The following is an 11,148-nucleotide window of genomic DNA, read 5'->3' on the forward strand; positions in this document are numbered from 1 at the left end:
GATTACAGGTGTAAGCCACTGCACCCAGCCTAATTCAGTCTTTAAAAAAGAAAAAAATGGCCAGGTGCAGTGGCTCACACCTGTAATCCCAACACTTTGGGAAGCCAAGGCGGGTGGATCACCTGAGGTCAGGAGTTCGAGACCAGCCTGGCCAACATGGAGAAACCCCATCTCTACTAAAAATACAAAATTAGCCGGACATAGTGGCTCATGCCTATAACCCCAGCTACTCCGGAGGCTGAGGCAGGAGAATTGCTTGAACCCTGGAGGTGGAGGTTGAGGTGAGCCGAGATTACACCATTGTACTCCAGCCTGGGCAACAAGAGGGAAACTCCATCTCAAAATAAATAAATAAATAAATAAATAATATAAAAGTAAAAATACAAAATTAGCTGGGTATGGTGGCATGCACCTGTAATCCCAGCTACTTAGGAGGTTAAGGCAAGAATACTGCTTGAACCCGAGAGGTGGAGGTTGCAGTGAGCTGAGATCACACCATTGCACTCCAGCCTGGGTGACAAGAGTGAAACTCCATCTCCAAAAAACAAAAGAAAAGAAAAAATATCTTATTATATGCTACAACATGGATGAACCTTGAGGACATTACGCGCAGTGAGAGAACCTAATCACACAAAGACAGATACCATACAATTCCACTTATGAAGTATCTAAAGTAATCAAAATCTTAGAAACAGAAAGTAGAATAGTGGTTACCAAGGCCGGGGGGGAAGGAGGAAAAGGAGTTATTGTTCAAGAGTTTCAGTTTTACAAAATGATTCCAGAGATCTGTTGCACAACAATGTGTATATACTGAACTGTACACTGAAAAATTGATAAGATGGTAAATAAAATACCATTAGTAAATGGGGCTAAGTTTTTTTCTTTTTTTTTTTTTTTTTTGACAGAGTCTCACTCTGTTGCCCAAGCTGGAGTGCAGTGGCACGATCTCGGTTCGCTGTAACGTCTGCCTCCTGGGTTCCAGCAATTCTCCTCCCTCAGCCTCCCGAGTAGCTGGGATTACAGGCACGCGCCACTACGCCCAGCTAATTTTTGTATTTTTAGCAGAGACAGTGTTTTGCCATGTTGGCCAGGCTTGTCTTGAACTCCTGACCTCAAGTGATCCGCCCACCTCGGCCTCCCAAAGGGCTGGGATTACAGGCATGAGCCACGGCACCTAGCCCTAAAAAGTACTTTACCTTCAACAACAAGAAGCACCAGAAAGGAGTTTAAAATTAGGGCATACTTTTACATTTTTGTATTGCAAAATATTTGTATTATAAAATTCACAAGTGAATGTGTTTATATGCATGTACATATACATGCACACACAGTTCCCCCAACAGCTGGTAGGGAAGGGTCATCCTGGCCAGAAGTGAACCTTCACACAGACCCTCCATTTGCTATGAATTGCTCACACTTGGCAGGACCCAGGAAGACTAAATAATAAGACTAAAATTCCCAGCGATTAATATTGAATCAGCACTTACGTAGTCTACCAGGCTCTTTAGATAACTTTTTCTTTTTCAATTTTTTTTTTTAATAGAGACAGGGTCTTACTATGTTGCCCAGGCTGGTCTTGAACTCTTGAGCTCAAGCAATTACAGGCGTGAACCACTGTGCCTGGGGCTTTTTGTTTTTGTTTTTTGTTTTTTGTTTTTGAGACTGAGTCTCGCTCTGTAGCCCAGGCTGGAGTGCAGTGGTGCGATCTCGGCTCACTGCAAGCTCCGCCTCCCGGGTTCATGCAATTCTCCTGCCTCAGTCTCCTGAGTAGCTGGGATTACAGGCGCCCACCACCAAGCCCAGCTAATTTTTTGTTTATTTTTAGTAGAGACGAGGTTTCACTATGTTGGCCAGACTGGCCTCTAACTCCTGACCTCGTGATCTGCCTGCCTCGGCCTCCCAAATTGCTGGGATTACAGGCGTGAGCCACCGCGCCCGGCTGTTTTGTTTTGTTTTGTTTTTTGAGACAGGGTTGCACTCCCGTCTCTCAGGCTGGAATGGAATGGTGTGCAATCTCGGCTCACTGCAACCTCCACCTTCCAGGCTCAAGCAATTATCTTGCCTCGGCCTCCCGAGTAGCTAGGAATACAGGCATGCGCCAGCATGCCTGGTTAATTTTTGTAGAGACAAGGTTTTGCCGTGTTGCCCAGGCTGGTCTCAAACTCCTGAACTCAAGTGATCCTCCTGCCTCAGCCTCCCAAAGTGCTATAATTACAGGCCTGAGCTACTGTGCCCAGCCTTCTTCTATTTTGAGACAGGGTCTCACTCTGTCACCCAGGCTGGAATGCAGTGGCACGATCACCATTCACTGTAACCTCAGCCTCCCAGGCTCAAGCAATCCTCCCATCTCAGCCTCCCAAGTAGCTGGGACCCACAGGCACACACCACCAGGCTTGACTAATTTTTTATATATTTTTGTAGAGACAGGGTGTCCCATGTTGCCCAGCCTGGGAATTATTTAATTTAATCCTTAACCATAAAAGGTAGGTAGCAGGACCCTGTTTGCCATGGCCTGAAATATTCATCACATAGGACTCTCAGAGGCCACTTACCCAAGATCATAGACTCACTCAGCAGTACGGACCATGAATCCAGCTGTCTTTCATCCAGAACCTGAGGGCAAAACAGTGGCCCCAGGGATGGCCAGTTGTCCAGGCCATGGGAGACCAAAGGGATAGCACTTGAAGGAAGCTGGACTAGGGTAGGAACAGAAAGGGAATGACAGAAGACAGTCTCACCAGAGTGAACCTTAGGCCCATAAACCTGTCAGAACCCATGATCAGGGCCCCTAACCCACCTTAGAGCCGGGGGAGGAAATAGGAAGAGGGGACAGATGAACAGACCTCCTACTGAGGACTTCAACGCAAGGAGACCAGCTGCATTTATTGGAGACTTCCTCTAAGCTAGATTTCCTTTGTAACAGCATTGTCAACCTTGTCAGGAGGAGATAGCTTGACCCATCTTCCAGATATGGGGAAAAAACTCAGATATGGAAACGATTTGCCTTAAGGGTACCCTGCAAGTTGGAATTTGCTTCCAAGTTGTCTGGGCAAAAAATCCAGGCATCTCCTTTCATGCCTCTCCTTGCCTCAGATGCAAAACATGAGCAAGCTCTGCTGGTTCTTCCTCTAAAATACAAGCCAAGTCTTTCTACTTATCCACGCTCCTGCTACCCCAGCCCAAACCGCCATCATCACTCACCTGGACTTCATTCTAGAAGCCTCCTCCCTGACCTCCCAGCTGCCCTGGAGAGTCCCTTCCAAACGCTTCGGCTAGAAAGCTTTATTTTATTTATTTATTTAGAGACAGAGTCTTACTCTGTCACCCAGGCTGGAGTGCAGTGGCACAATCTCAGCCCACTGCAACCTCTGCCTCCCGGATTCAAGCAGTTCACCTGCCTCAGCCTCCCAAGTAGCTGGAATTACAGGCACTCGCCACCATGCCCGGCTAATTTTTGTATTTTTAGTAAATACAAGGCTTCACCATGTTAGCCAGGCCAACTCCTGACCTGTGATACACCCACCTCGGCCCCTCAAAGTGCTGGGATCACAGGTGTAAGCCACCGCACCAGGCCTTTTTTTTTTTTTTTTTTTTTTTTTTTTTTTTTGAGATAGAGTCTCACTCTGATGCCCAGGCTGGAGTGCAATGGTGTGATCTTGGCTCACTGCTACCTCCATCTCCCAGGTTCAAGCAATTCTCTTGCCTCAGCCTTCCAAGTAGCTGGGACTACAGGAACGAGCCACCATGTCCAGCTAATTTTTTGTATTTTTAGTAGAGATGGGGTTTCACCATGTTGGCCAGGCTGGTCTCAAACACCTGACCTCAAGTGATCCACTCGCCTCAGCCTCCCAAAGTACTGGGATTACAGGTGTGAGCTACGTGTCCGGCCTTTTTTTAAACAACAACAACAGCAACCCAGCTGGGGTCTCACTGTCACCACAGGCTGGAGTACAGTGACATGACCATAGCTCACTACAGCCTCAAACTCCTGGGCTCAAACAATCCTCCTACCTTAGCCTCCCAAAGCACTGGGATTACAGGCATGAGCCACTGCACCTGGCCCTGAGAAATGTTTACAAAAATAAATTGGAACATGCCATCCCCTTCTTCGCCACTAAAACCTTCCAGAACTTCCCATTGTTCTTGAAATAAAATCTAAGCATTTTACTATTTTTACAGGGTCCTGTTTGGGTGAGTCTTATTCCTCCCTTCACTGAGCACCAGTTTTGGGGTGTTTTTTTTTTTTTTTTTTTTGAGACGGAGTTTCACTCTTGTTCCCCAAGCTGGAATGCAGTGGTGTCATCTCAGCTCACTGCAGCCTCTGCCTCCTGGGTTCCAGTAATTCTCCTGCCTCAGCCTCCCGAGTAGCTGGGATTATAGGCACGCACCACCACGCCCGGTTAATTTTTGTATTTTTAGTGGAGACAGAGTTTCACCATGTTAGCCAGGCTAGTCTCGAACTCCTGACCTCAAGTGATCTGCCCACCTCAGCCTCCCAAAGTACTAGGATTACAGGCATGAGCCACTGCACCTGGCCTAGCTTTATTTACATTTTGTATTTTTGAGACAGGGTCTCACTCTGTCGCCCAGGCTGGAGTGTAGTGGTGCAGTCACAGCTCACTGCAGCCTCCAACTCCTGGGCTCAAGCAATCACCCTGCCTCAGCCTCCCAAGTAGCTGGGACTACAGGTACACATCACCACGTCTGACTAGTTTTGTTTTGTTTTGGTAGAGACAGGGTCTTGCTATGTTGCCCAGGCTGGTCTTGAACTCCTGGGCTCAAGCGATTCTCCTGCCTCAGCCTCCCAAAGTGCTGGGATTACAAGTATGAGCCACTGCCCCTGGCCTCTCAAGTTCTTAAGTGCCCCAAAGCCTTTGTTTTTGCTGCCACTTCTGCCCAAATCAGCCTTCTGGAAGATTCACACAGCTCAACGTTGCCTCAAAACAGAGGCTTCCCCAGACCACTGGGAAGCAACCCTTTACCCACCTAGTCATGCTTTACTATTACTGTTTTTTCGTAGCATTTACCACTGTCAAAGATTCTTTTTTTTTTTTTTCTTTCTTAGAGTCTTGCTCTGTCACCCAGGCTGGAGTGCAGTGGTGCAATCTCAGCTCACTGCAACCTCTATCTTCCAGGTTCAGGCAATTATCCTGCCTCAGCTTCCTGAGTGGCTGGGATTCCAGGCACCCACCACCACACCTGGCTAATTTTTTGTATTTTTTTAGTAGAGACGGGGTTTCACCATGTTGGCCAGGCTGGTCTTGAACTCCTGACCTCAGGTGATCTGCCTGCCTCCGCCTCCCAAAGTGCTGGGATTACAGGTGTAAGCCACTGCGCCCAGCCTGAGATTTTCTTATTTACTATCTATCATAATCTGTCTGTCCCACAAGAACAAAGCAGGGGTTGGCACACATTTTCTCTAAAGAACCAGATAAATATTTCAGGTTTCATGAGCCACACATTCTATGCCCCAACTACTCAACCCTGCCATCATCAAAGTGCAGAAATAGCCATCACCAATATGTAAATGAGTAGGTATGACTGTGTTCCAGTAAAACTTTATTTATAAAAACAGATGGCCAGCCAGATTTGGCCTTCAGGCCTTAGTGTGCTGACTCCTCCACAGACTACAAGCTCCAGAGGAATGCAAATATAGGTTGAATTAACATATAGGACATGAGGCCAGGCATGGTAGCTCACACCTGTAATCCCAGCACTTTGCGAGGCCAAGTCAGGTAGATCACCTGAGGTCAGGAGTTCGAGGCCAGCCTGGCTAACATTGTGAAACTCCATCTCTACTAAAAACACAAAAATTGGGCCAGACACGATGGTTCACACCTGTAATCCCAGCACTTTGGGAGGCCGAGGCAGGCAGATCACCTGAGGTCAGGAGTTGAGACCAGCCTGGCCAACATGGTGAAACCCTGTCTCTACTAAAAATACAAAAATTAGTTGGGCATGGTGGCATGCACCTGTAGTCCCAGCTACCCAGAAGGCTGAGGCAGGAGAATTGCTTGAACCCAGGAGGCGGAGGTTGCAGTGAGCCAAGATCGTGCCATTGCACTCAAGCCTGGGCAACAGAACAAGACTCTGTCTCAAAAAAAACCCTCAAAAATTAGCCGTGTGTGGTGTCGTGCACCTGTAGTTCCAGCTACTCAGGAGGCTGAGACAGGAGAATTGCTTGAACCCGGGAGGCGGAGGTTGCAGTGAGCCAAGATCACAACACTGCACTCCAACCTGGGCGACAGAGCGAGACCCTGTCTCAAAATAAATAAAAGTAAAGTTGTTTTTCCCCCAACAACAGTGTCATTTCCATTTCACAAACAGAAACCCAAACCAGATCAGGTTACAAACCTAGTTTTGTCTCCAGTTCCTGGGTCATTTGCTTTGTTCACTTGACCACTAGAAATTTCAAACAAAGGGCCAGGCACAGTGACTCACGCCTGTAATCCCAGCACTTTGGGAGGCCGAGGCAGGTGGATCGCTTGAGGTCAAGAATTTGAGACCAGCCTGGCCAAAATGGTTAAACCTCATCTCTGCTAAAAATATGAAAATTAGCTGGGTGCGGTGGCTCACACCTATAATCCCAGCTACTTGGGAGGCTGAGGCAGGAGAATCGCTTGAACCCGGGAGTTTGAGGTTGTAGTGAGCTGAGATTGTGCCACTGCACTCCAGCCTGGGCAACAGAGTGAGACTCCATCAAGAAAGAGAGAGAGAGAAAGACACACAGAGAGAGAGAAAGCAAGAGAAAGAGAGAGAGAGAAAGAGAGAGACAAAGAGAGAAAGAGAGAGAGAGAAAGAGACAGAAAGAGAGAGAAAGAGAAAAAGAGAGAGAAAGAGAGAGAGAAAGAGGAAGAGAGAGAAAGAGAGGAAGAGAGAGAGAGAAAGAGAGAGAGAAAGGAAAGAGAAAAGAAAAGAAAGGAGAAGGCCTGGCACGGTGGCTCACGCCTGTAATCCCAGCACTTTGGGAGGCCAAGGCGGGCGGATCACGAGGTCAGGAGATTGAGACTATCCTGGCTAACACGGTGAAACCCCGTCTCTACTAAAAATAAAAAAAAATTAGCTGGGCATGGTGGTGGGCACCTGTAATCCCAGCTACTCGGGAGGCTGAGGCGGGAGAATGGCGTGAACCCGGGAGGCAAGCTTGCAGTGAGCCGAGATTGCGCCATTGCACTCCAGCCTGGGTGAAAGTGTGAGACTCAGTCTCAAAAAAAAAAAAAAAAAAAAGAAAGGAGAAAAGAAAGACCAAACAAAGGTCGAGTACAGTGGCTCATGCCTTACCTGAGAGAAGGAAGTGGAGCCTCTAAAAGAAAACAGGTACAGATTTCATGGGCATTCACTCTGCCTCCACCTCTCAGCCTCCAAAGTCACATTTCCTAATATGCCACAAGACAGACTTGCCAGGCCAGGCATGGTGGTTCATGCCTGTGATCCCAGCGCTTTGGGAAGCTGGGGCAGGATTGCTTAAGGACAGGAATTTGAGGCTGCAGTGAGCTATAATCATGCTACTGCACTCTAGCCTGGGCAACAGAGTAAGTCCACATCTCTAAAAAACAAAAAATAAATTTAGGCCGGGCACGGTGGCTCATGCCTGTAATCCCAGCACACTGGGAGGCCAAGGCAAGTGAATCACTTGAGGTCAGGTGTCCGAGACTGGCCACCATGGCGAAACCTCATCTCTACTAAAAATACAAAAATTAGCTGGGCATGGTAGCAGGCGCCTGTAATTCCAGCTACTCGGGAGGCTGAGGCACAAGAATCACTTGAACCTGGGAGGTGGAGGTTGCAGTGAGCCAAGATCATGCCACTGCACTCCACCCTGGGTGACAGAACAAGACTCTGTCCCCACCAAAAAGAAAAAATGTAAATGAAAAGGAAAGATCTGCCAGGCCATAGCTCCTTGCTTCCCAGGCCACATTCCAGGGAGGCCAGGAGAGGCCCAGAGACCAGTCTAACCGAGGTCCAGGCAGCCCAGAGCACGAGGGCTGGTGGAGAGCTGGCCACGTGTCCTGAGCTACGGTCAGTCAGAAGGCTGAAGGTGAGTCATCCCAGACACCGTGCTCAGTGCCAGGCCCATCAGAGGCCCTGGGCAGGAACAGCAGCACTCAGTAACAATGGGGACACTTTACCACCCTTACCCTGGAAGGGCCTCAGAAGCACTCTCTCCAGGCTCGACTTACCTAAGCTAGGAATCAGATCTGCAGAAACCCAAGTCCCATAGCATGTGCTGGGTAGAGCCGCCTACTCCTCGTGGGGCCTTTGAGCAGGCAGACAGCTCCCTGTTGGGGATCACAAGAGGCTTGCTGCCAAGCCCTGTGGGTTTTTCCTTCAAAGAGCCCTTGAGTCAGCTGATCTGCCCCTCCTGGGCCCCTGGCCCAGGTCACCCTCACCTTTCTGCTGGATGCCTGCCCAGCCTCATTCCTGGGCTGCTACTTGGCCCCCTCACCATCCATTCACCACAGAAGAAGTTCATCAGAACCCAAATCTGATCATGTTAGCTCCTCCCCACCTCACCGAATGACCCTGAATGGCTTCTCAGGGCTCTTAGGGTAAACCCAACCCTACCTTCTCCACTGCAGCCCACAAGGACTCAGTGCCCAGCCCTGTCTTGTCCTTTCAGCTCCTGCTGCCCACCTATTAACCCACTCCACTTGAGCCACATCATGGACAGTTCCAGCCTCTTTCTGCCTAAGACCTGTGGTGGCCAGCCTCCAAGAAGGCCCTCAATGTCTCTTGCCTCTTGGTATTCATGCCCTGCCAAGCCTTCTTCCATAGTCAGGGCCAGTTTATGTGGCCAAGAGAAGGTGAGGGACTTCCAAGGCTAGATCATAAAAGGCATTGCAGCACCACCTTGTGTTCCCCAGGAAACCAGCCGCCATATTGTAAGGATGCTCAAACAGCCCTGCAGGGAGGCCCATAGGAAGAGAAACCAATTTATCAGCCAGGTGAGTGAGCCACATTGGAAGTAGCTGCACTCCAGCCCCCATCAGACCTGCAGATGGGTGGAACCACAGATGATATCTGACTGTAACCTCATGAGAGACCCCTAACAGAGCTGCACCCAAATTCCCAGCCCACAGAAACCACAGGATATAATGCATGGGTGTTGTTCTGAGCTACTGGGGTTTGAGGCTTGTTGTTAATGCAGCCATAGATATGTATTGCAAGGCTTCTGCACGTGCTGTTTCCTTAGCTTGGAAAGTCCTATTCTACACACCCAGTTCTCCTGCTTGGATAATCTACAATTATTCTCCCTATTGTGGCTCAACCATGACCTCCTTCAAGGAGCCTTTCCTGACCTCCCCTAGCCCTTTCAGGTCTTTGTTCCATGGTCTTTTAGAAGTCAAGCCCTTTCTTTCGGAGCCTTTACCCCAGCTGTTGATCATATATTTTGAGATTTACATCAGCCATAACCCCACCGATGCCCAGTGCGTAGCAAAGCACGCAGGATGTAGTTAGCACCCAATAAAGTATTATGGAGCCCTACACAGATGAGAGAGGGTACAAAGCCTGTTCTTCCCACATTAAATGCTCAGTTTACAAATATCCATCAAAATTACCAACAGGCTGGGCAGTGGCTCACACCTGTAATCCCAGCAATCTGGGAGGCCGAGGCAGGTGGATTTGCTTGAGTATAGGAATTCAAGACCAGCCTGAGCAACATGACAAGACTCATCTCTGCAAAAAAAAAATACAAAATTTAGGCTGGGTGGATCACCTGACGTCAGGAGTTCAAGACCAGCCTGACCAACATGGTGAAACCCCTTCTCTACTAAAAATACAAAATCAGCCAGGCATGGTGGCACATGCCTGTAATCCCAGCTACTTGGGAGGCTGAGGTAAGAGAATTGCTTGAACCTGGGAGGCAGAGGTTGCAGTGAGCTGAGATCACGCCATTGCACTCCAGCCTGGGCAACAAAAGCAAAACTCCCTCTCAAAAAAAAATTAGTTGGACATGGTGGCAGGCACCTGTAGTCCCAGCTACTCTGGAGGCTGAGGTGGAAGGATCACCTGAGCCCAAAGAGGTTGAGGCTGCAATGAGCCATGATCACACCACTGTGCTCCCACCTGGGTGACAGAGTAAGACCCTGTCTCCAAAAAAAAAAGACAACTCAGACACATCACATATCTAAATACGAAAGCAAAGTCAGGAAAGCTTTTGAAATAAAACACAGAACATCTATGTGACTTGTGGACAAGCAAGTGTTTCTTCGGCAGGACACAAAGCACATTAATAAAAGAAAATATGCTGGACTCTATGAAAATGAGTTTTTGGGGTTTTTTTTGTTTTTTTTTTTTTTTGAGACAGGGTCTCACTGTCTCCCAGGTTGGAGTGTAGTGGTGCAATCACAGCTTACTGCAATGTTGGACTCCTGGGCTCAAGTGATCCTCTCACCTCAGCCTCCAGAGTAGCTAGTAGCTGGGGCTATAGGTATGCACCACCACACCTGGCTAATTTTTTTTTTTTTTGGTCGACACAGGGTCTTACTATGTTGCCCAGGCAGGTCTTGACCTCCTGGCCTCAAGTGACCCTTCCACCTTGGCCTTCCAAAGTGCTGGGATAACAAGTGTGAGCCACCACGCCCAGCTGAAAATGAGTTTTGGTTCATCAAAAGATGCCATTAAAAAGGAAGCCACAGACAGCCGGGCACGGTGGCTCACGCCTGTAATCACAGCACTTTGGGAGGCCGAGGCGGGTGGATCATGATGTCAAGAGTTTGAGACCATCCTGGCCAACATGGTGAAACCCTGCCTCTACTAAAAATACAAAAGTTAGCCAGGCGCAGTAGCGGGCACCAGTAATCCCAGCTACTTGGGAGGCTGAGGCAGAATTGCTTAACCCAGGAGGCGGAGGTTGCAGTGAGCCGAGATCGCGCCACTGCACTCCAGCCTGGGTGAGAGAGCAAGACTCCATCTCAAACAAAAAAAGAAAAGCCACAGACATACGTCTGACAAAAGACCCATACCTATAATACATATAGAACTCCTTCAACTTAATGACAATCACTTTTTTACCAAGTGGCTAAAAGAGCTAAATAGGCACTTCACAAAAGAGGATGCCCAGATGGCCCAGGCTAACGTGGGAAGCTGCTCAACTTCATTAGTCATCAGGGAAATGCAAACTCAATCCGCAATACAGTATCACCC

This window comes from Pan paniscus, chromosome 20 (assembly GCF_029289425.2).
Source record: "Pan paniscus chromosome 20, NHGRI_mPanPan1-v2.0_pri, whole genome shotgun sequence".
Lineage (NCBI taxonomy): Eukaryota > Metazoa > Chordata > Mammalia > Primates > Hominidae > Pan > Pan paniscus.